This window comes from Tamandua tetradactyla, chromosome 7 (genome assembly GCF_023851605.1).
Source record: "Tamandua tetradactyla isolate mTamTet1 chromosome 7, mTamTet1.pri, whole genome shotgun sequence".
Lineage (NCBI taxonomy): Eukaryota > Metazoa > Chordata > Mammalia > Pilosa > Myrmecophagidae > Tamandua > Tamandua tetradactyla.
The window spans coordinates 91,409,885-91,435,138 of record NC_135333.1 but is presented as its reverse complement, the minus strand read 5'-3'; the positions used below and the strand labels follow the sequence as shown (position 1 = coordinate 91,435,138).

The following is a 25,254-nucleotide window of genomic DNA, read 5'->3' as shown; positions in this document are numbered from 1 at the left end:
AACAGTTTGTTTGGATGGTTGGTTGAAACATGGATCAAAAGGTGGCCGACATTACCTGAGGTTGAAATGCCAGAACTGCCCTGGCATAATGTAGATGAGGGGATTCAGAGGCTTAGAGAGATTGGAATATTAGAGTGGATTTATCATGCAAAGCCTGCCCTTATACCCCAGGAATGTCCAGAGGATGCACCTTTTACCAGAACAGTGAGAAATATATTTGTGAGACTAGCACCATCATCTGTGGTTGCACTTCTCTGAAGGTCAGATACTACTGTAGGACCTGCTGTCACTGAGATGGGATCCTTAAACACAACAGGAATGATGGGATCCCAAGTTGGCAAAAGCAAGGTGGCAGCACTTAATTGCCAAAGGCAAGGTAGACATGGCTATTATAATAGACAGCAAACTCAAAGCAGGTGTCAGAATTATATGACTTGCAGAGACTTGTGGCATTGGCTAGTAAATCATGGGGTATCTAGAAATACAATAGAAGGGCAACCTACTAAATACTTCTTCAAGCTGCATAAACAAAAGAGTTCTAGGTCAAGTGAACAGAAGTCTAATCTGAATTACAAAAACACAGAGTCACAGCCCACTAATCAATTTTCAGACTTGAGACAGTTTACAAACCCAGAGCCCCTTGAACGAAGGGGAGGCCAGGTCCCGTCAGGGGAAAACCCTGCTACACTGCCACAAATTTATACTGTTAATTTTCCTCCAAGCCTTCCCCAAGGAGACCGATGGCCTTTTACCAGGGTAACTGTGCATTGGGGAAAAGGAAATGATCAGATATTTCAGGGATTACTAGACACTGGTTCAGAAGTGACATTAAGTCCAGGGGACTCAAAACATCACTCTGGTCCACCAGTCAGAGTGGGGGCTTATGGAGGACAGCTGATCAATGGAGTTTCAGCTAAGGTTCATCTCACAGTGGGTCCAGTGGGCCCCAGGATCCATTCTGTACTTATTTCCCCAGTTCCAGAATGTATAATTGGTATATGCATACTGAGCAACTGGCAGAATCCCCATATTGGCTCTTTAACTCGTACAGTGAGGGCTCTTATTGTGGGAAAGGCCTAGTGGAAGGCACTACAACTGCCCTTCCCTAGAAAAATAGTAAATCAGAAGCAATAGATTCCTAGAGGGATTGCAGAGATTACTGCCACTCTTAAGGACTTGAACGATGCACGGGTGGTGATTTCCACCACATCCCCATTAAACTCTCCTATTTGGCCTGTGCAGAAAACATGGCTCTTGGAGGATGACAGTGGATTATCGTAAGCTCAACCAGGTGGTAACTCCAATTGCAGCTGCTGTTCCAGATGTGGTATCATTGCTCAAGCAAATCAATACATCTCCTGGTACCTGGTATGGAGCTATTGATCTGGTAAATGCTTTTTTCTCCATAACTATTAGTAAGAACCAGCAGAAACAGTTCGCTTTCAGCCGACAAGGTCAGCAGTATACTTTCACTGTCCTACCTCAGGATATATCAACTCTCCGGCCCTATGTCGTAATCTTGTCCGGAGGGACCTTGATTGTTTCTCCCTCCCACAAGATATCACACTGGTCCATTATATTGATGATATCATGTTGATTGGACCTAGTGAGCAAGAAGCAGCAACTAATCTAGACTTATTGGTAAGGCATTTGCATGTCAGAAGATGGGCGATAAATTCAACAAAAATACAGGGGCCTTCCACCTCAGTGAAATGTGTCGTGGTGTGGGGCATATTGAGATATACCTTCTCAGGTGAAGGATAAGTTGCTGCATCTGGCCCCTCCTACAACCAAAAAAAAGAAGAACGACACCTAGTTGGTCTCTTTGGATTTTTGCAACAACATATTCTTCATTTGGGTGTGCTACTCCAGCCCATTTATCAAGTGACCAGAAAAGCTGCTAATTTTGAGTGGGGATCGGAACAAGAGGAGGTTCTGTGACAGGTCCAGGATGCTGTACAAGCTGCTCTGCCACTTGGGCCATATGATCCAGCAGATCCAATGGTGCTGGAAGTGTCAGCAGCAAATAGAGATGCTGTCTGGAGCCTTGGACAGGCCCCTATAGAAGAATCACAACGCAGACCCTTAGGATTTTGGAGCAAAGCCTTACCATCTGCTGCAGATAACTACTCTCCTTTTGAGAAACAGTTTTGGCCTGCTACTGGGCCTTAACAGAGACTGAACGCTTAACCGTGGGCCACGAAGATACCATGAAACCTGAGTTGCCTATCATGAACTGGGTGTTGTCTGACCCACCAAGCCATAAAGTTGGGCATGTGCAGCAGCACTCTATTGTAAAATGGAAATGGTATATACGAGATAGAGCCAGAGCAGGTCCTGAAGGCACAAGTAAGTTACATGAAGAAGTGGCACAAATGTCCATGGTCTCCACTCCTGCCACATTACCTTCTCTTTCCCAGACCACAGATATGGCCTCCTGGGGAGTTCCTTACAGTGAACTGACTGAGAAAGAGAACACTTGGGCCTGGTTTATAGATGGTTCAGCACAATACACAGGTACCACCCTAAAATGGACAGCTGCAGCACTACAACCCTTTCTGGGGTGTCTTTGAAGGACAGTGATGAGGGGAAATCCTCCCAGTGGGCAGAACTTCAAGCAGTGCACCTGGTTGTTCATTTTGCTTGAAAGGAAAACTGGCCAGAGCTGCCATTTGTATACTGACTCATAGGCTGTTGCTAATGGTTTGGCTGGATGGTCAGGGACTTGGAAAGACCATAACTGAAAAATTGGTAACACAGAGGTCTGGGGAAGAAGTATGTGCATAGACCTTTCTGAGTGAGCTAAAAACGAACATATTTGTGTTCCATGTGAATGCACACCAAAGGGAGACTTCAGCAGAGGAAGGTTTTAATAATCAAGTGGATAAGATGACCCATTCTGTGGATACCAGTCAGCCTCTTTCCCCAGCAACTCCTGTCATTGCCCAATGGGCTCATGAACAAAGTGGTCATGGTGGTAGGGATAGAGGTTATGCATGGGCTCAGCAACATGGACTTCTACCCACCAAGGATGACTTGGCTACAGCCATTGCTGAGTGTCCAATCTGCCAGCAGCAGAAACCCACACTCAGCCCCCGTAATGGCACCATTCCCCGAGGTGACCAGCCAGCTACATGGTGGAAGGTTGATTACATTGGCCCACTCCCTTCATGGGAGGGGCAACAATTTGTTCTAACTGGAATAGACACCTACTCTGGATATCAGTTTGCTTTTCCTGCATGCAATGCTTCTGCCAAAACTACCATCCGTGGGCTTACAGAATGCCTTATCCATCGTCATGGTATTCCACATAGCATTGCTTCGGATCAAGGGACACACTTCACAGCAAATGAAGTGCAGGAATGGGCACATGCTCATGGGATTCTCTGGTCTTACCATGTTCCCCATCATCCGGAAGCACTGGTAGAATGGTGGAATGGCCTTTTGAAAACTCAATTACGGTGCAACTAGATGGCAATACCTTGAAAGCCTGGGGTAATGTTCTCCAGGAAGCTGTATATGCTCTGAATCAACATCCGCTGTATGGTGCTGTTTCTCCCATAGCCAGGATCCATGGGTCCAGCACCAAGGGGTGGAGATGGGAGTGGTACCACTCACTATTACCCCTAGTGATCCACTAGGAAAATTTTTGCTTCATGTGCCTGTGAACCTGAGCTCTGCTGGTCTACAGGTTTTACTTCCAAAACTGGAAGTGCTTCCACCAGGAGAAACAACAATGATTCCACTGAACTGGAATCTAAGACTGCCACCTGGTCACTTTGGGTTACTTACACCCCTGGATCAACAAGCCAAGAAGGGGATTATATTATTGTCTGGGGTGATTGTAACTATCAGGGGGAAGTAGGACTGCAACTACATAATGGAGGTAAAGAAGAGTTTTCTTGGAATATAGGCGATCCCCTAGGGCATCTTTTGGTACTACCATCCCCTGTGATTAAAATCAATGGAAAACTGCAACAACCCAATCCAGGCAGAACTAACAATGACTCTGAAACTTCAGGAATGAAGGTTTAGGTCACCCCACCAGGCAAAGAACCACGGCCAGCTGAAGTGTTTGCTGAGGGTAAAGGGAACATGGAATAGGTAGTAGAAGAAGGTAGTGGAAAATATGAATTTTGACCACATGATCAGTTACAGAAACAAGGACTGTAATGCTGTTTTGTTCATGTTATACTATTAAATTGTAAGATATCAAGTTTAAGAAAGAATATTACCCAAGAACTTGCATACTATCCTGGAGAGAGTTCATGTGTTTCCAGTTATATCCAGGACAGTTAAGTATTGTTAGGTGAAAGAAAAAAATGTGTTTTATTGTTTTTTATTTAGAAATTAGGTATGGTTAAAGGTGGTATGTATAGCTGCCAAGTTGACAAGGGATGGACTGTTATCGTCAGGTTCATGTGTCAACTTGGCCCAGTGGTGGTACCTGTTCATCTGGTTGGGCAAGTGCTGGCTTGTCTGTTGCCATGAGGACATTTCATAGAATTTAATCATGATCATTTCAGCTGCATCCACAGTTGATTCCATTTGTAATCAGCCAAAGGGGAGTGTCTCCTGCAATGAGTGATGCTTAATCTAATCACAGAAAGCCTTTTAAGGAGGATTCAGAAGAGAAAGGCTCTCTTCCTGCTTCAGTTGGCAAGCCTCTCCTGTGGAGTTCGTCCAGACCCTCCATCAGAATCGTCAGCTTCACAGCCTGCCCTACAGATTTTGGACTCTATGTTCCCATGGTCACGTGAGACACTTTAATAAATTTTATATTTGTGAGTATTCCCTGTTGATTCTGTTTCTCTAGAGAACCCTGACTAATACAGATGTCTTATCAGCACCTAAAACTTAAAAAGTCTGAAATTAAACTCCTGATGTTCTAATTCAATTTGTCTTTTATCCAGTCATCCAACCTCTCACCTTTACCCATGCATTTTACCAAGCCTGAAGTGCTATAGCTGCTTCTATCTCATCCAACATATCCAATCCATCACCAAACCCTTTGATTATTCCTCCAAAGCACATCTACAATGCATCCAGTCTTTCCATTTCTACAGCCACACTCCATTGCCATTATTTCTCATTTAGACCATTTCAATAGCCTAAACTTTTTCCAAGCTTCCTCTCTTGGTTTTCACAGAGTAGGCTTTTCAAATTGTAAACTGCCTCATAAATGTCCAGCTCAAAATCCTTTCACGGTTTCCCACTGCACTTGGCATAAAACTCAAACTGTAAGTATTCCTATCCTACTTTAAGTACTTTGCTCTGAACTACTTTCAGGGACTTTTATTTTTTGGTCATATTAGTGTTCTTTCAGTTTATCCAACCAATCTCTTTTCTACTTAAGTATCTTTGTGCATGCTGTTCTCCCTCTATGATACACATCTAGCAGATTTCTACTCATCCTTTTAGTTTCAGCTTCTATCATTTCCTCAGATTCTTTTCTGACCACTAATCTCCCCATTCTCACCATTATATTTCCCCTGACAGCACTCATTACTTTTTTCAGAGTAGCTATCACATTTTTAATCATGCATTATTTGTGTTGATTTATTTGTCTGCCTCCTCTTGAGGCTGTAACTTCAGGATGGCTGGGAATATGCTAATATTATTCACCACTGTTATCACCAGTGTCTGGCATAAACTTTATATAATAAAAACTTTGATTGAGGCCACTCCTAGCATATACTTTCTACTCATGTTTCAGGAGTCAACTGGTATCAACTGCTCCAGGAAGTCTTTCCTGATCTTCCTCCCACTTCCACATAGTTAATAAATGTATCTGCTCAGTTCCATCTCTGTACTGTGTACACACTTCTATCATTATATTAATTTTTATCATTATATATTCTATCATTATATTAACACACTGTCTTATAATGTATTCATTTATTTTACCCTCACCTAATTGATTATGAAGTCCTTGAAGGTCCAGAGTAGCATTTATTTCTGCATCCCTCAGCATCTAGTACAAGTACCTGAAACACAGAGATCAAAGATTTCTCCTTAACTGAATTTTACTTCTCAACATATCTTAGTTCCCCATTATCTAACTTCCATAGACTCAGTTTTAATAGTTATTAAATCCTTGTTTATGTATCTTTCAAAGGCCTTAGTTTGTTAACAGTATCCTTTGATGCAAAAAAGACTTATTCAACAAGGGAAATATATAAAGACTTGCCTCTTCAAATTTTTCCAAGATAGTATAAAACTTTTTATAACAATTAATTTTCACTTCTCTTTGAATTAAAAGTACCAGTATCCCTGGTCACCTTTTTTTATATATTATTCTGGCTTTAGTATGAATTAACTGTAATTTTTTTCATCTCCATATCTAATAAGTAAGTGAATCTTAGGATAGGCTAATGTGAAAATGAAGCAGTATCTTTAGTAATCATTATATTTGCAAACCACTTAGGTTATACCTCAAGTTGAAAGGTGAATCAAGGAAGGAGCTAAGATGGTGGCTTAGTGAGGTGTAGGATTTAGTTCGTACTCCAGAGGAGCTAGTAAATAGTCTGGAACAGTACAGAACAACTGCTGGGGCCACTCAGTGACCAGACACACAGCATACACTAGTCAGGACAAGCTGCACCAGCTGCAATCCCACCCAGAACTGTGAGTCCCCCAAGCCACAGTCACAGGCATCTCTCCCCAATAGGCTGGCTCCCAGAGGGGAAAAGGGAAGAGACTTTACTAGCAGCAAGAGGCTGAGCAACCAAGCTCAAATCTGTGGAATCAATGAACAAATTCAGACTACTAAAAATAGGCCCCCAGATCAGATGAACCTGGAGTAAAAGCTGAGGTTGCTAGTTTTTGCCCTGGTGCAGAGGGGCAGGGCTGACAGAAAGAGAAAAAAAAAAACAGTTTTTTTGGATTGGACAGCACAAAATATTTGAAAGGGTCTAGGCCCTGAAGGAAAGGAGGGGATAGACAGAACGTGGAGATAAAAAGAGCAACGTACCAAATCAAGCTCTTAACTGGCAAACCCAGTGAAAAGGAGGAAGCTTTCTCTTTTTCTTTTTGTGGCTGTGTTTCTACAACTTGACTGCTCTTTGCATAGGACTGCAAGGCTTCTCAGGCTCCAAGTGCCCCAGGCAATGGTGGAATTAAGTTTGTCTGAAAGCTTGTCTGGAGGTTATGCCTTTCCCTCAAGAAATTCAGACCCCAGGGTCAAGAAAACTGAGGAGCAGCTCCCGGAGCCACGAGGGAGATCGGGGGGACGCGTACCCCTCCTGGAACGGCTGACTGTCTGGGAGAACCAGCTCCGGTGGATCACCAGGGGCACGGGCTTTCCTGGGTGGGACGGCAAGCGACCGGAGTCCCTCCCTTCCACCTTCCTGGCCAGCTGGTAGAATTGGACAGGCGGTCCCCTTAGGCCGCGGCGGCTGGTGCCCCCACCACACGAGGCCCCCCGGAACAACTGAGATAGTTGGGTCGGAAATCCCCAGACTGCGGAGAACAGTGACCGGGGGATCCCTTCCAAACACGTGACTCCCCCGTCGGCTGGGAACAGTGTACTCTCCCGGGCTGCGACAGCTGGCGCCCTCCCGCCACGCTTGGTGCCCCGGGCCGACTGGCTAATTTGGCCGGACGCTCTCCTGTGCTGCGACGGCCGGCGACCCTCCCCGCGTTTGGAACCCCGGGCCGGCTGGCATTCTTCCAAGACGCTTCGGTTGCCGAACCTCCCCTACGGCGAGAGTTTTCCAGAGTTGAGGGACCCACAGCAACTTTCGCTGGTGGAACCCACAGACAGGCGTGTGCCACGAGCGCCACCTACTGGGCAGGATAGGAAGAACAGAACCCAGAGATTGCGCAGAAAAATCTTTCAACTGTGGGGTCGAACACCCGGGGAAATCTGACTAAATGCCCAGACGCCAGCAGAAGATAACGGATCACGCTCAGAAAATTGAACATATGGCCCAGTCAAACGAAGAAACCAATAGTTCAAATGAGATACAGGAGCTGAAACAACTAATGCTGAATATACGAACAGAAATGGAAAACCTCTTCAAAAACGAAATCGATAAATTGAGGGAGGACATGAAGAAGACATGGGCTGAACATAAAGAAGAAATAGAAAAACTGAAAAAACAAATCACAGAACTTATGGAAGTGAAAGATAAAGTAGAAAAGATGGAAAAAACAATGGATACCTACAATGACAGATTTAAAGAAACAGAAGATAGAATTAGTGATTTGGAGGATGAAACATCTGAATTCCAAAAAGAAACAGAAACTATCCGGAAAAGAATGGAAAAATTTGAACAAGGTATCAGGGAACTCAAGGACAATGTGAACCGTACAAATATACGTGTAGTGGGTATCCCAGAAGGGAAGAGAAGGGAAAAGGAGGAGAAAAACTAATGGAAGAAATTATCACTGAAAATTTCCCAACTCTTATGAAAGACCTAAAATTACAGATCCAAGAAGTGCAGCGCACCCCAAAGAGATTAGACACAAATAGGCGTTCCCCAAGACACTTACTAGTTAGAATGTCAGAGGTCAAAGAGAAAGAGAGGATCTTGAAGGCAGCGAGAGAAAAACAATCCGTCACATACAAGGGAAACCCAATAAGACTATGTGTAGATTTCTCAGCAGAAACCATGGAAGCTAGAAGACAGTGGGATGATATATTTAAGTTACTAAAAGAGAAAAACTGCCAGCCAAGACTCCTATATCCAGCAAAATTGTCCTTCAAAAATGAGGGAGAAATTAAAACATTCTCAGACAAAAAGTCACTAAGAGAATTTGTGACCAAGAGACCAGCTCTGCAAGAAATACTAAAGGAAGCACTAGAGTCAGATACAAAAAGACAGAAGAGAGAGACATGGAGAAAAGTGTAGAAAGAAGGAAAGTCAGATATGATATATATAATACAAAAGGCAAAATGGTAGAGGAAAATATTATCCAAACAGTAATAACTCTAATGTCAATGGACTGAATTCCCCAATTAAAAGACATAGACTGGCAGAATGGATTAAAAAACAGGATCCTTCTATATGCTGTCTACAGGAAACACATCTTAGACCCAAAGATAAATATAGGTTGAAAGTGAAAGGTTGGGAAAAGATATTTCATGCAAACAACAACCAGAAAAGAGCAGGAGTGGCTATACTAATATCCAACAAATTAGACTTCAAATGTAAAACAGTTAAAAGAGACAAAGAAGGACACTATATACTATTAAAAGGAACAATTAAGCAAGAAGACATAACAATCATAAATATTTACGCACCGAACCAGAATGCCCCAAAATACGTGAGGAATACACTGCAAACACTGAAGAGGGAAATAGACACATATACCATAATAGTTGGAGACTTCAATTCACCACTCTCATCAATGGACAGAACATCTACACAGAGGATCAATAAAGAAATAGAGAACCTGAATATTACTATAAATGAACTTGACTTAACAGACATTTATAGGACATTACATCCCACAACAGCAGGATACACCTTTTTTTCAATGCTCATGGATCATTCTCAAAGATAGACCATATGCTGGGTCACAAAGCAAGTCTTAACAAATTTAAAAATATTGAAATCATACACAACACTTTCTCGGATCATAAAGGAATGAAGTTGGAAATCAATAATAGGCGGAGTGCCAGAAAATTCATAAATACATGGAGGCTCAACAACACACTCTTAAACAACAAGTGGGTCAAAGAAGAAATTGCAAGAGAAATTAGTAAATACCTAGAGGCAAATGAAAATGAAGACACAACATATCAAAACTTATGGGACGCAGCAAAGGCAGTGCTAAGAGGGAAATTTATTGCCCTAAATGCCTTTATCAGAAAAGAAGAAAAGGCAAAAATGCAGGAATTAACTGTCCACTTGGAAGAACTGGAGAAAGAACAGCAAACTAATCCCAAAGCAAGCAAAAGGAAAGAAATAACAAAGATTAGAGCAGAAATAAATGAAATTGAAAACATGAAAACAATAGAGAAAATCAATAAGACCAGAAGTTGGTTCTATGAGAAAATCAACAAGATTGATGGGCCCTTAGCAAGATTGACAAAAAGAAGAAGAGAGAGGATGCAAATAAATAAGATTAGAAATGAAAGAGGAGACATAACTACTGACCTCACAGAAATAAAGGAGGTAATAACAGGATACTATGAACAACTTTACGCTAATAAATACAACAATTTAGAAGAAATGGACAGGTTCCTGGAAAGACATGAACAACCAACTTTGACTCAAGAAGAAATAGACGACCTCAACAAACCAATCACAAGTAAAGAGATTGAATTAGTTATTCAAAAGCTCCCTAAAAAGAAAAGTCCAGGACCAGACGGCTTCACATGTGAATTCTATCAAACATTCCAGAAAGAATTAGTACCTACTCTCCTCAAACTCTTCAACATAATCGAAGTGGAGGGAAAACTACCTAATTCATTCTATGAAGCCAACATCACCCTCATACCAAAACCAGGCAAAGATATTACAAAAAAAGAAAACTACAGACAATCTCTCTAATGAATACAGATGCAAAAATCCTCAATAAAATTCTAGCAAATCGTATCCAACAACACATTAAAAGAATTATACATCATGACCAAGTAGGATTCATCCCAGGTATGCAAGGATGGTTCAACATAAGAAAATCAATTAATGTAATACACCATATCAACAAATCAAAGCAGAAAAATCACATGATCATCTCAATTGATGCAGAGAAGGCATTTGACAAGATTCAACATCCTTTCCTGCTGAAAACACTTCAAAAGATAGGAATACAAGGGAACTTCCTTAAAATGATAGAGGGAATATATGAAAAACCCACAGCTAATATCATCCTCAATGGGGAAAAATTGAAAACTTTCCCCCTAAGATCAGGAACAAGACAAGGATGTCCACTATCACCACTATTATTCAACATTGTGTTGGAAGTTCTAGCCAGAGCAATTAGGCAAGAAAAAGAAATACAAGGCATCAAAATTGGAAAGGAAGAAGTAAAACTATCACTGTTTGCAGACGATATGATACTATATGTAGAAAACCCAGAAAAATCCACAACAAAATTACTAGAGCTAATAAATGAGTACAGCAAAGTAGCAGGCTACAAGATCAACATTCAAAAATCTGTAGCTTTTCTATACACTAGTAATGAACAAGCTGAGGCGGAAATCAAGAAACGAATCCCATTTACAATCGCAACTAAAAGAATAAAAGACCTAGGAATAAATTTAACCAAAGAGACAAAAAACCTATATAAAGAAAACTACAAAAAACTGTTAAAAGAAATCACAGAAGACCTAAATAGATGGAAGGGCATACCGTGTTCATGGATTGGAAGACTAAATATAGTTAAGATGTCAATCCTACCTAAATTGATTTACAGATTCAATGCAATACCAATCAAAATCCCAACAACTTATTTTTCAGAAATAGAAAAACCAATAAGCAAATTTATCTGGAAGGGCAGGGTGCCCCGAATTGCTAAAAACATCTTGAGGAAAAAAAACGAAGCTGGAGGTCTCGCGCTGCCTGACTTTAAGGCATATTATGAAGCCACAGTGGTCAAAACAGCATGGTACTGGCATAAAGATAGATATATCGACCAATGGAATCGAATAGAGTGCTCAGATATAGACCCTCTCATCTATGGACATTTGATCTTTGATAAGGCAGTCAAGCCAACTCACCTGGGACAGAACAGTCTCTTCAATAAATGGTGCCTAGAGAACTGGATATCCATATGCAAAAGAATGAAAGAAGACCCATCTCTCACACCCTACACAAAAGTTAACTCAAAATGGATCAAAGATCTAAACATTAGGTCTAAGACCATAAACAGTTAGAGGAAAATGTCGGGAGATATCTTATGGATCTTACAATTGGAGGTGGTTTTATGGACCTTAACCTAAAGCAAGAGCACTGAAGAAGGAAATAAATAAATGGGAACTCCTCAAAATTAAACACTTTTGTGCATCAAAGAACTTCATCAAGAAAGTAGAAAGACAGCCTACACAATGGGAATCAATATTTGGAAACACACATCAGATAAAGGTCTAGTATCCAGAATTTATAATGAGATTGTTCAACTCAACAACAAAAAGATAGCCAACCCAATTACAAAATGGGAAAAAGACTTAAACAGACACCTACCAGAAGAAGAAATAAGGATGGCCAAGAGGCACATGAAGAGATGCTCAATGTCCCTGGCCATTAGAGAAATGCAAATCAAAACCACAATGAGATATCATCTCACACCCAGCAGAATGGCCATTATCAACAAAACAGAAAATGACAAGTGCTGGAGAGGATGCGGAGAAAGAGGCACACTTATCCACTGTTGGTGGGAATGTCAAATGGTGCAACCACTGTGGAAGGCAGTTTGGCGGTTCCTCAAAAAGCTGAATATAGAATTGCCATACGACCCAGCAATACCATTGCTAGGTATCTACTCAAAGGACTTAAGGGCAAAGACACAAACGGACATTTGCACACCAATGTTTATAGCAGCATTATTTACAATTGCAAAGAGATGGAAACAGCCAAAATCTCCATCAACAGAAGAGTGGCTAAACAAACTGTGGTATATACATACGATGGAATATTATGCAGCTTTAAGACAAGATAAACTTATGAACCATGTAATAACATGGATGGACCTAGAGAATATTATGCTGAGTGAATCCAGCCAAAAACTAAAGGACAAATACTGTATGGTCCCACTGATGTGAACGGACATTCGAGAATAAACTTGAAATATGTCATTGGTAACAGAGTTCAGCAGGAGTTAGAAACAGGGTAAGACAATGGGTAATTGAAGCTGAAGGGATACAGACTGTGCAACAGGACTAGATACAAAAACTCAAAAATGGACAGCACAATAATACCTAATTGTAAAGTAATCATGTTAAAATACTGAATGAAGCTGCATCTGAGCTATAGGGTTTTTTTTGTTTTTGTTTGCTTGTTGGTTTGTTTGTTGTTGTTGTTTTTTACTATTACTACTATTTTTATTTCTTTTCTTTATATTAACATTTTATATCTTTTTCTGTTGTGTTGCTAGTTCCGATTAAAGCCAGCCTACAACCTCTCCTCTGTCTCAACCACACCCCCAGCAGGGAGAGTTTGCTGAAGTTAGAGGTACCACATTCCCTTATGCTGGTGGGACCCGCAGGCAGACATGCGCCACATACTGAGCAGGATAGGAAAAACACAGAGTCTAGAGCCTTCATAGGAAAGTCTTTCAATCTGCTGGGTCTTGGCCTCAGAGAGAACTGACACAAGCAACTCTTTCCTCCTGAGAGGAGGCCAGTTTGGTCTGGGAAAATCTGACTGGGCTCTATAATACCTAAGTAGACCCTCCTAAGGGGGAAAACAAGGTACAATACAGGCAGGGCAAGAAACAAAAACAAGAACTGAAAAATTCTGATCTGTTAAACAAAACCTAAGTTACAGGTCTAGAATAAGCTGAACTGAATGGCAAAGAACAGAAAGACATCAAAGTCAACCAGCAAGAAAATCCTAGGTAAAAAAAAAAAAAAGAAAACCATCTCCTGAAAAAACAAATTAAGGAAATTAAATGCCTAGATGCCAGCAAAAAATAATGAATCATATTAGGAAAATTGAAGATATGGCCCAGTCAAAGAAACAAACCAACAATTCAAATGAGATACAGGAATTGAAACAATTAATTCAGAATGTTCAAACAGAAATGGAAAACCTTACCAAAAATCAAATCAATGAATTGAGGGAGGATATAAAGAAGACAAGGGACAAACAAAAAGAAGAAATCTAAAGTCTGAAAAAACAAACCACAGAGCTTATGGGAATGAAAAGGCATGGCAGAAGAGATGAAAGAAACAATGGAACCTACAATGCTATATTTCAAGAGGCAGAAGATAGGATTAGGGAACTGGAGGATGGGACATCTGAAATCCAATAAGCAAAAGAAAATATACGGAAAAGAAAAGAAAAATTTGAGCAACGACTCAGAATTGAATGACAATGTGAAGCATGCAAATATACATGCTGTAGCTGTTTCAGAAGGAGAAGAGAAGGTAAAAGGAGGAGAAAAACTAATCGAAGAAATTATCACTGAAAATTTCCCAACTCTTAATGAAAGACTTAAAATTACAGATCCAAGAAGTGCAGTGTACCCAAAACAGAACAGATCCAAACAGATGTACTCCAAGACACTTACTAATCAGAATGTCAGATGTCAAAGAGAAAGAGAGCATTTTGGAAGAAGCAAGAGAAAAGCAATTCAGCACATACAAGGGAAGCCCAATAATACTATGCACAGATTTTTCAGCAGAAACCATGGAGGCAAGAAGACAGTGCTATGATATATTTAAGATACTCAAAGAGAAAAACTGCCAACCAAGAATTCTAAATCCAACAAAATTGTCCTTCAAAAAGGAGAGGAAATTAAAACTTTTTCAGACAAAAAAAATCACTGAGAGAATTTGTGACCAAGAGACCAGCTCTGCAAGGAATACTAAAGGGAGCACAAGAGACAGATACAAAAAGACAGGAGAGGAGGGTGTGGAGAAGAGTGTAGAAATGAAGACTATCAAAAAAGGTAAAGTGAAGAAAAATTAGATATTACATATAGAATCCAAAAGGCAAAATGGAGGAAGAAAGTACTGCCCTTACAGTAATAACACTAAATGTTAATGGAGTAAACTTTCCAATCAAAAGATACAGACTACCAGAATGGATTAAAAAACAGGACCTATCTACATGCTGTCTACAGGAGGAACATTTTAGACTCAACGATAAACATAGGTTGAAGGTGAAAGGTTGGGAAAAGATATTTCATGCAAACAACAATCAGAAAAGAGCAGAAGTAGCTATACCAATATCCAGCAAATTAGACTTCAAATGTAAAATAATTAAAAGAGACAAAGAGGGACACTATGTATTAATAAAAGGAACAATTCAACAAGAAGACATAACAATCATAAATATTTATGCATCAAGCCAGAGTGCTCCAAAATACATGAGGCAAATACTGGAAACACTGAAAAGAGAAATAGACACATCTTCCATAATAGCTGGAGATTTCAATTTCCCGCTCTCATCAATGGACAGAACATCTAGATAGAAGATTAATAAAGAAACAGAGAATTCAAATAATACAATAAATGAACTAGACTTAACAGACATTTATAGAACATTACACCCTACAACAGCAGGATACATCTTTTTCTCAAGTGTTCATGGATCATTCTCAAGGATAGACCATATGCTGGGTCACAGACCAAGTCTCAATAAATTTTAAAAGATTGAAATCATACAAAACACTTTCTCAGATCATAAAAGAATGAAGCTGGAAATCAATAATTGGCATAGGGCCAGAAAATACACAAATATACAGAGGCTCAACAACATACTCTTAAACAACCACTGGGTCAAGGAAGAAGTTAGAAGACAAATCTGTAAATATCTCAAGGCAAATGAAAATACAACATATCAAAATTTATGGGATGCAAAAAAGGCAATTGTTCTAGTTTGCTAGCTGCCGGAATGTATCACCAGAGAGGGATTGGCTTTTAATAAAAGGGGATTTATTTTGTTGGTTCTTCAGAGGAAAGGCAGCTAACTTTCCACTGAGGTTCTTTCCTACGTGGAAGGTACAGGATGGTCTCTGCTGGTCTTCTTTCCAGGCCCCTGGGTTCCAACAACTTACCCTGCGGGGACTTCTTTCTGCATCTCCAAAGGCCTGGGCTGAGCTGCAAGTGCTGAGATGAGGAATGCCGAGCTGCTTAACTGTGCTACATTGCAATCTCTCATTTAAGCACCAGCCAATTAAGTCAAATGTCACTCACTGTAGCAGACACACCTCCTAGCTGACTGCAGATGTAACTGGCAACAGATGAGGTTCACGTACCGTTGGCTTATGTCCGCAGCAACAAGATTAGGTATGCTCACCTGGCCAAGTTGACAACTGAATCTAACTAACACAGCAGTGCTAAGATGGAAATTTATTGCCCTAAATGACTATATCAAAAAAGAAGAAAGAGCAAAAATCAAGGAATTAACTGCTAACTTGGAAGAACTAGAGAACAAACATGAAACTAATTCCAAAGCAAGCAAAAGGAAAGAAATAATGAAGATTAGAGCAGAAATAAATGAAATTGAGAACATGAAAATCAACAAAACCAGAAGCTGATTCTATGAGAAAATCAGTAAGATTGATGGACCCTTAGCAATGTTGATAAAAAGAAGAAGAGAGAGGATGCAAATAAATAAAATCAAGAGGAGACATAACCATTGACCCCAGAGATAAAGGAGGTAATGAGAGGATACTATGAACAACTTTATGCTAATGAACTAAACAATGCAGATGAAATGGACAATTTCCTAGAAAGGCATGAACAACCAACAGTGACTCCAGAAGACATAGATGACCTCAATAAATCTACCATAAGTAAAGAAACTGAATTAGTCATTGAAAAGCTCCCAAAAGAGAAAATTCCAGGACCAAGTGGCTTCACATGTGAATTCTACCAAACGTTCAAGAAAGAATTAGTACCAATTCTGTCATACTCTTCAAAAAAATTGAAGGCTACCTAACTCATTCTATGAAACCAACATCACCCTCATACGGAAGGCAGACAAAGATACTACAAAAAATGAAAACTAAAGACCAATCTCCCTAATGAATATAGATGCAAAAATCCTCAACAAAATTCTTGCAAATCAACAGAACATTAAAGAATTATACACCATGACCAAGTAGGATTCATCCCAGGTATGCAACACATAAGAAAATCAATTAATGTAATACACAATATTACAATTAATATAATATTGATGTTATATCAATAAATCAAAGCAGAAAAACCACATCATCATCTCAATCGATGCATAAAGGGCATTTGACAAAATTCAACATCCTTTCTTGTTGAAAAGACTTCAAAGGATAGGAATAGAAGGGAACTTCCTCAACATGATAAAGGGAATATATGAAAAACCCACAGCTAACATCAGCCTTAATGGGGAAAAACTGAAAACTTTCCTCCTAAGATCAGGAACAAGACAAGGATGTCCACTATACCACTGTTATTCAACATTGTGTTGGAAGTTCTCGCCAGAGTTATCAGACAAGAAAAAGAAATACAAGGTATCAAAATTGGAAAGGAAGTAGTAAAACTCTGTTTGCAGATGATATCATATGTCAAAAAAAAAATCCACAGCAAAACTATTACAGCTAATAAATGAGTATAGCAAAGTGGTAGGTAACAAGATCAACACTCAAAAATCTATAGTGTTTCAATACACTAGTAATGAACAATCTGAGGGGAAAATTAAGAAAAAAATTCTAGTGACAATTACAACCAAAAGAATAAAATATTTAAGAATATATTTAAGGATACAAAAGACCTATACAAAGAAAATTACAAGAAATTGCTAAAAGAAATAACAGAAGACCTAAATAAATGGAAGGGCATACCGTGTTCATGGATTGGAATACTAAACATAGTTAAGATGTCAATTCTACCTAAACTGATTTATAGATTCAATGCAATACCAACTAAAATCCCAAACACTTATTTTTCAGAAACAGAAAAATCAATATCCAAATTTATCTGGAAGGGCAGGGTGCCCCAAATAGCTAAAAGTATCCTGAGAAAGAAAAATGAAGTAGGAGGTCTCACACTACTTGATTTTAAGGTGTATTATGAAGCTACAGTGGTCAAAACAGCATGGTACTGGCATAAAGACAGATATACTGACGAATGGAATCAAACAGAGTGCTCAGATATAGACCCTCTCAGCTATGGACATTTGATCTTTGATAAGGCAGTCAAGCCAACTCACCTGGGACAGAACAGTCTCTTTAATAAATGGTGCCTAGAGAACTGGATATCCACATGCAAAAGAATGAAAGAGGATCCATATCTCACACCCTATAAAAAAATTAACTCAAAATGGATCAAAGGCCTAAACATTAGATCTAAGACCATAAACCTTTTAGAAGATTATGTAGGGATATATCTTATAAATCTTATAATAGGAGGCAGCTTCCTACATCTTACACCCAAAGTACGAGCAAAGAAATAGGTAAGTAGGAACTCCACAAAATTAAACACTTTTGTGCATCAAAGAACTTTGTCAAGAAAGTGAAAAGACAGTCTAAACAATGGGAGACAATATTTGGAAATAATATATTAGATAAGGGTCTAGTATCCAGAATATATAAGGAGATTGTTCAATTCAACAACAAAAAGACAACCCAATTACAAAATGGGCAAAAGACATGAAAAGACACTTCTCAAAACAGGAAATACAAATGGCCAAAAGGCAGATGAAAAGATGCTCAAATTCCCTGGCTATTAGGGAAATGCAAATCAAAAACACAATGAGATATCATCTCACACCCACCAGAATGGCCATTATCAATGAAACAGAAAATGACAAGTGCTGGAGAGGACATGGAGAAAAAGGCACTCATCCACTGTTGGTGGGAATGTAAAATGGTACAACCACTGTGGAAAGCAGTTTGGCGATTCTTCAGGAAACTAAGTATAGAATTGCCATACGATCTGGCAATACAATTGCTAGGTATCTGCTTAGAGGACATGAGGAGAAGGATTCAAACAGACATTTGCACACTAATGTTTATAGCAGCATTATTTAAAATTGTCAAGAGATGGAAAAAGCTCAAATGTCGATCAATAGAGGAGAGGCTAAACAAGCTGTGGTATATACACACAATGGAATATTATGCAGCTGTAAGACAGAATAAAGTTATGAAGTATGTAACAACATGGATGGACCATGAGAACATTATGCTGAATGAGATTAGCTAGAAACAGAAGAACAAATACTATATGTTTTCACTGATATGAACTAACATTAATGAAACAACCTGGAGAATTTCAGTTAAGAACAAAGGTATCAGGAGATAGAAATAGTGTAGATATAGGGTAATTGGAGCTGAAGTGATACAGATTGTGCAACAGGACTGATTGTAAAAATTCAGAAATGGATAGCACAATACTACCTACCTGTAGGACAATACTGTTACTACACTAAATGAAGCTGAATGTGAGAATGATAGAGGTGAGGGGCTGGGAGCACAAATGAAATCAGAAGGAAAGATAGATGATAAAGACTGAGATGATATAATCTAGGAATTATATTACGATAGAGACTTAATGTAGAAATGATAGAGACTTAATGTAGAAATTTAAAAATGTTTTTGCATGATGAAGAACAAAGGAATGTCAATATTGTAAGGTGTTGAAAACAGATGGTAATACATATTTTAAAACTTAAAAAAACAGTTGACTCAAATTAAGTTTAAGTACAAAATGTCATACACATTCACATTCCAAGATCCAAAACTATAATGCAACTATATTTAACACCACTTCTTATCAACTGAAAGCAATAAACAGCCCAATCAATCTCCTCTAGAGCACTAGAAAGCAATGATCTCAATTATGACCCAAGTATCACAAGATGCTAAGCCATTCAGTCACATGCTAAAATAAAAGACTTATCTTTGACTACTAAGGCATGAAAACCCAGAAATAAATTTCTAGAGATTTTCAGGAAAATCAAGAAAAACGATGAGACTTCTGTTCATCTCTCTTTTAAGAGAAAATCTCATTAAATCAAAAATCCAATTTCTCCAAGTTTTATCATTCAGGTATAACATACAGTATGTGTTCAATAAATGTTTATCATTTTAGAACTACACTTAACTTGTTAACTACTATTCACAAGCCTTAATTAAAAATTCCCTCTAAGTTCATCCAATTACATAAAGGACATAATATAATGGCTGATAATGTTCTGTATCTGTGATATACCATTAAATAATAATAGTTTTTATTCTACCTTATCAGATCTCTTGCATTGATTTAATCAACAATCTAACTTTTGATGCATTTGTAAATTCCTAACTACACTGTAGCCACTGCTTTAAGAATATGAATAGTGATTTTTAACCTGTGGAATTCTTACAACACTTAGAAAATTCCCACTATAATTTTATAAATGATTTTGATAACACATGGGAACTTTTTACATATTTGAATTATGATAATCCTCAAATGAAACTCCTACGTGAGGCTGAAGCATATCCTAACTGATGAAGATGAAGCAAAGAGGTAGAATATCAGTATAACCGGGGTAAAGTGGCATTAAGAGGAATGTGCACCATTTAAATACCGCACAATGCCATCAGCAGAAAGAGTGGAATACAAACTTGAAACATCCAATCCTGAATAAGAGTAATGAGAACAGCAGCAAAAACTGTCAGAATCAACTTTTTCAGAAGTCTGGAAATTAACCAAAGTCTTACAAAAATTCAGGGAGCATGTATACAAGAAAAATGGTTGAATCTCAGTAATAACATAGACCTTCCTGGCATTTTAACTTGCCCTATTCCCATCTATCTCTTCCTAGCACCATGATAGTCTTGAAAACCAGTAACTTTACAATCATGATGAAATCCAGCAGCTAGCAGCTAGCGGCTAGCAGACACCAGAGGGGGAAAACACAGTTAAGAGTTTTCTCCAAAGCTCCATGCAGATAAGTGTCATGACTTGACCTGTTTGGCAGTTCCCTGGAGAACTCCAGTTGCTGTGCTTGTCTTTATTTGACCTGCCTCAGAGCTCTCCCAGTGCCAACAGTCTTTTCCTCAGATGTATTCTAACATCTATGTTAGATGTAAATCTAACAAGTTGACCAAAAATCTTCAAATGAAAAGCTAGGGAATGAGATGCTATGGTGGGTTTGAAGCTGTATATATCCCAGAAAAAAACAAGTTCTTAAATCTAATCCATTCCTGTGAGTGTGGATCTACTTAAGCTACTTGAGTTAAGGTGTGACACACTTCACTCAGGATGGGACTTAATCCTATTATCAGAGTCCTAATAAATGGAACAAATAAAGAGAGAAAGGGAAAACAACACAGAAACAAAAGCTGAAAGCAAGAACACACAAAAGAGAAGGGACAGACCAACAGAGGCCACCATGTGTTTTGCCATAAGACACAGGAGCTCAACATTGGTGGCAGTTAGTCTTGATTTGGACATTTTTCTGACTCTAACCATAAGTGAGTAAATTCCCATTGTTTAAATCAACACATTGCATGATAATTTGCTTTAAACACCCCAGTAAACTAAAACAGATGCCCATGGGAATTTTGAAGATTTGACATATTCCTAAATTTCTAGAGGGCCAGGAACACACCTAGGGCTGTGCACATGTCCAGGGCCCAAGCTGTCACCTTTGGCTAACCATGATGTGCTGAAAGTGAAGGCTATTGCAGAGTTCTTAAATGTCTGCAGAAGCCCTGAAGGTGTGCCCCAACATGAACACAAAGACTCTTATCAAAGGCTGGGAGATTCACTGTTTCCAGCATTTAAAGAAATCACTAACTGATACAAAACTAATCAAACAGATTTCAGTAGTCATAAAATAAAGAATACAGACTTTACAGATAAAGTTCAGGAAAGTCACTAAATAAACAAACAGCAACAACAAATGTTGGGAGGGATGGGGGCAGAAACTTATTTCCAGAGTTGCCACATTCTATTACATAAAAAGCCCAGTTTTAAACAAAAAATGGTAAGACATGCAAAAAAACAAAAAAGGTATTGTCTATACACAGGACAAAAAAGGCAATCAATAAATATTGTCCCTGAGGAACTTCAGACATTGGACTTAGTAGACAATGATATTAAAATCATGTTCAAAGAAATAAAGAGGTACAGAAGTAAAGTACGAGGACAATGTCTCACAGAATAGAGAATATCAATAAAAAGAAATCATAAAAGATTCAAATAGAGATTTAGGACTTTAACTATAGATTAACTGAAAAAAAAAATCATGAGAGGGGCTCAATAGCATGTATGCGCTGGTAGAAGAAAGGATCAGTAATTCTTAAAATAAGTCAATTAAGATTACCCTGTGTAAAGAACAAAAATATAAAATAAAGGAAAAACTGTGGGTAACCACCAAGCATACCAACATATGCATGAAGGGGGTCCCTGAAAGAGAGGAAAGAGGCAAACAATATCTAAAGAAACAATGGTCAGAATTCCTAACATTGATTTAAGAAAATAATTTGTACATCCAAGAGGCTCAACAAATTCCAAGTAAGATAAACTAAAAAGGAGTCAGACTTAGATGACTCATTAGAAGCATCATAATAAGAGTCAAAAAAAAAAGACAGAGTGAATCTTAAAAGCACCATGAGAGATGCGACTCATCACATACAAAGAACATATAACATGCAATAAAAATTTTAATCGAATTTCTCATCAGAAACATTGCCCCCAGAGGGGAGTATAATGATATATTCAAAGTGCTAAAAGAAAAAGAATGTCAACCAAGAATTCTTTATCAAACAAACCTAGCCATCAAAAATGAAGAAATTAAGTCTTTCCCAAATGAATGAGAACTGAAAGAATGCATCACTGGGAGATCTTATCTACAAGAAATACTAAAGTAAATAATTTAATTGAAATCAAAGGACAATAGTTTGAATCCACATAAAGACATATAGAACCCCGGTAAAGGTAACTGCGCAGGTAAATATAAAAGATGGTATAAATGTATTCATGTCTGTAACTCTTTTTCATCCTATCAGATTTTAAAAGACAAATGCATAAAGCAAGATTTATAAACCTGTGTTGATGAGCATACAATGTAGGATAACAGATGAGCACACAATGTAGGATGATGAAATTTGTTTGACAACAAAAGTAGAGGTAATGGGGCTATATGAGAGAAATGTTTTTATAAACTATTGCAATTAAGTTGGTATTAATCAAATCTAGACTGTTATAAATTGTTAATTGTAATCCCCAGGGCACCCACTAAGAAAACTCCAAATTTATACAGTTAAAGGAATGAAAATGAAATCAAAATGGTACACTAGAAAATATCTATTTAACACAAAAGAAGGCAGTAACAGAGGAACTAAGAAATCACAAGAAAAAAAAGTCTAAGACTTACAGAAAATAAACAGCAAAATAGAAGATGTAAATCCTACCTTATCAATAATTACATTAAATATAAATAGGTTAAATACTCCGATCAGAGGAAGAAATTGGAATAGATATAAAGCATGATCTATCTACTGTCCACAACAGACAAACTTGAGATTCAAAGACAAATAATATATGGGGATACCTAAATACTTCACAATCAACATGCAGAATCATATACTATCAACAATCCAAGGATTAGAGCATCAATTTAAAAAATCTGTAAGTCAGTCAAAGATCTGATTTCATTCAACTAACAATTATTTAATGAAAACCAACTATGTGCCAGTGAAAAGGGCAATGAAAAATAAACCCATTATGTTAAAGTAAGAAAATACATTTTTGCATATACTGTATATATAATATGAATTATACTAAAAGTTAAAAAGTGTCAAAATCCCAAGCCAATCCCTGCTTGTTTTTCTCCTCATATGCCTTAGCTCATTTGACATCCTCCTTATATCAGTTCCCCTTACTCATCTTTCATTTTCCTTTTCATTCACTCACTCAACAAATATTAGCACCTATTAACACAAATAAATGTAGAACTACATGCAACCACAATGAATACTGCAATGAATACTGCAATGGTGAAGAGAAGTAAAATAAAAAAAAAAAAAGGAATCAATTTCTCAGGGAGGTTAGGCAAAATTTTCTTTAGGAAGAAGCTTTAAGACTTAAAGATTGAGTAGGAGACACATCCAATTGAACATGTAAGATTTAACATCCTTGTCTATCACCATTTTCTTCCAAAACCCTACTAAAATGACAAGTATATGAACTGGCAATACACTGAACTCTACTAGTGACTAATAAATATACAGAAAAACGTTCACTTTCACTATTAATCAGAGATATGTTAGCAGTGAAATTTACACCCATCAGATAAGCAAAAGCTGTAAAAGTAATAATACCAAATGTTGACAAAGATGAGGAGACATACTCTGCCCAGTAAAATCTGTGCAATCAATTTGGGAATAATTTGATAATATCTAATCTGAGATATTCTTACCCTAAGAAACAACAAATTCTATAGTATTATAGACTCTAGACATATTCTCTCCTGTGCACAAGAGAAATTTTACTAGAAAGTTCATTGCTACAACAGCTAAAATAACAAAAAAGTAGAAACAACTATAAGAAAATGGATTAATAATTAATACAATAGTCATACAACACGATAAAGCAATGAATATGATAAACTAGTTATATGTACCAACATGAATAAACTTCATAAGCATTGTTGAATAAACAGAAATAGCAGAAAGATACACAAAATATACCATTTATGGGGATGCAAAGGTAGTTCAGTGGTAGAATTCTCACCTGCCAGGCAGGAGGCCCAGGTTCGATTCCTCGGCCATGGACTTCCCCCACCAAAAAAAAACAAGAAAAAGAATTCAACAAATGGTCCTGCGATAACAGGATATTCACATGGGAAAGAATGAAATGTGACATGTACCAAACACATACAAAAAATTAAAAACTATGAAGCAAAGAGAAAAATGCTAAAATTAGAAAAAAATGAGTGGTACATATACTGGATATTGATTAAATGTGCTAATATTTGTAAAACCTTTGAACACTGCCAAGGACACATTAAACCTATAAAGTGTCTGTTGGAAAATGTAGAGAGAATTATCTATATGCTTAAAATATTTAATCAAAAAGTCTAATGAAAACCTCTACCTTACACTTGCAAAAATTAACTCAAATAAGAACCAATATACTAACATAAGAACTAAAATTATAAAGCTTTTAAAAAGAAAACCTAGGGATGAATCTTGCAACTTTGGATTTGGCAGTGCATTCTTAGATATGACATCAAAAGCAATAAAAGAGAAATGATTAAACTGGACAACATCAACATTAAAAACTTTTTTGCATCAGGGAACATTACTGAGAAAATGAAAAGACAACCCATAAAATGGGAGAAAAATCATATGCCTGATAAGGATCTAGAATCCAGAATACATAAAGAACTCTTACAACTCACAACAAAATAGAAACAACCCAATAAAAAATGAGCAGAGCACTTGAATAGACATTTGTCCAAAAACAAGATATATAAATGGCCAACAAGCACATAAATAGATACTCAACATTAATTAGTCACTAGGGAAATACGAATCTAAACCACAATGAGGTGCCACTTCACACCCACTGGGACAGTTCTAATTTTAAAAAATGGAAAATAGCAAGTGTTGACAAGGACAAGGAGAAACTGGAACTCTTGTGCATTTCTGGTTGGAAAATAA

At 37.9% G+C, this 25,254-nt stretch overlaps 1 protein-coding gene across 11 annotated transcripts in view; it reads right to left on the bottom strand.

Annotated features, from left to right (window-relative positions):
• Positions 1–25,254, bottom strand: part of CCDC91 (coiled-coil domain containing 91) — a 548,164-nt gene that overhangs the window by 496,175 nt on the left and 26,735 nt on the right. For 9 of the 11 annotated variants that reach the window (XM_077170420.1, XM_077170421.1, XM_077170422.1 and 6 more), the window contains one exon: positions 5,914–5,987. The exons of the other annotated variants lie outside the window; for them this stretch is intronic. The gene's annotated coding sequence lies outside the window, so the exon portion shown is untranslated. The remainder of the gene's footprint in view (positions 1–5,913; positions 5,988–25,254) is intronic. 11 annotated transcript variants of the gene reach the window in all.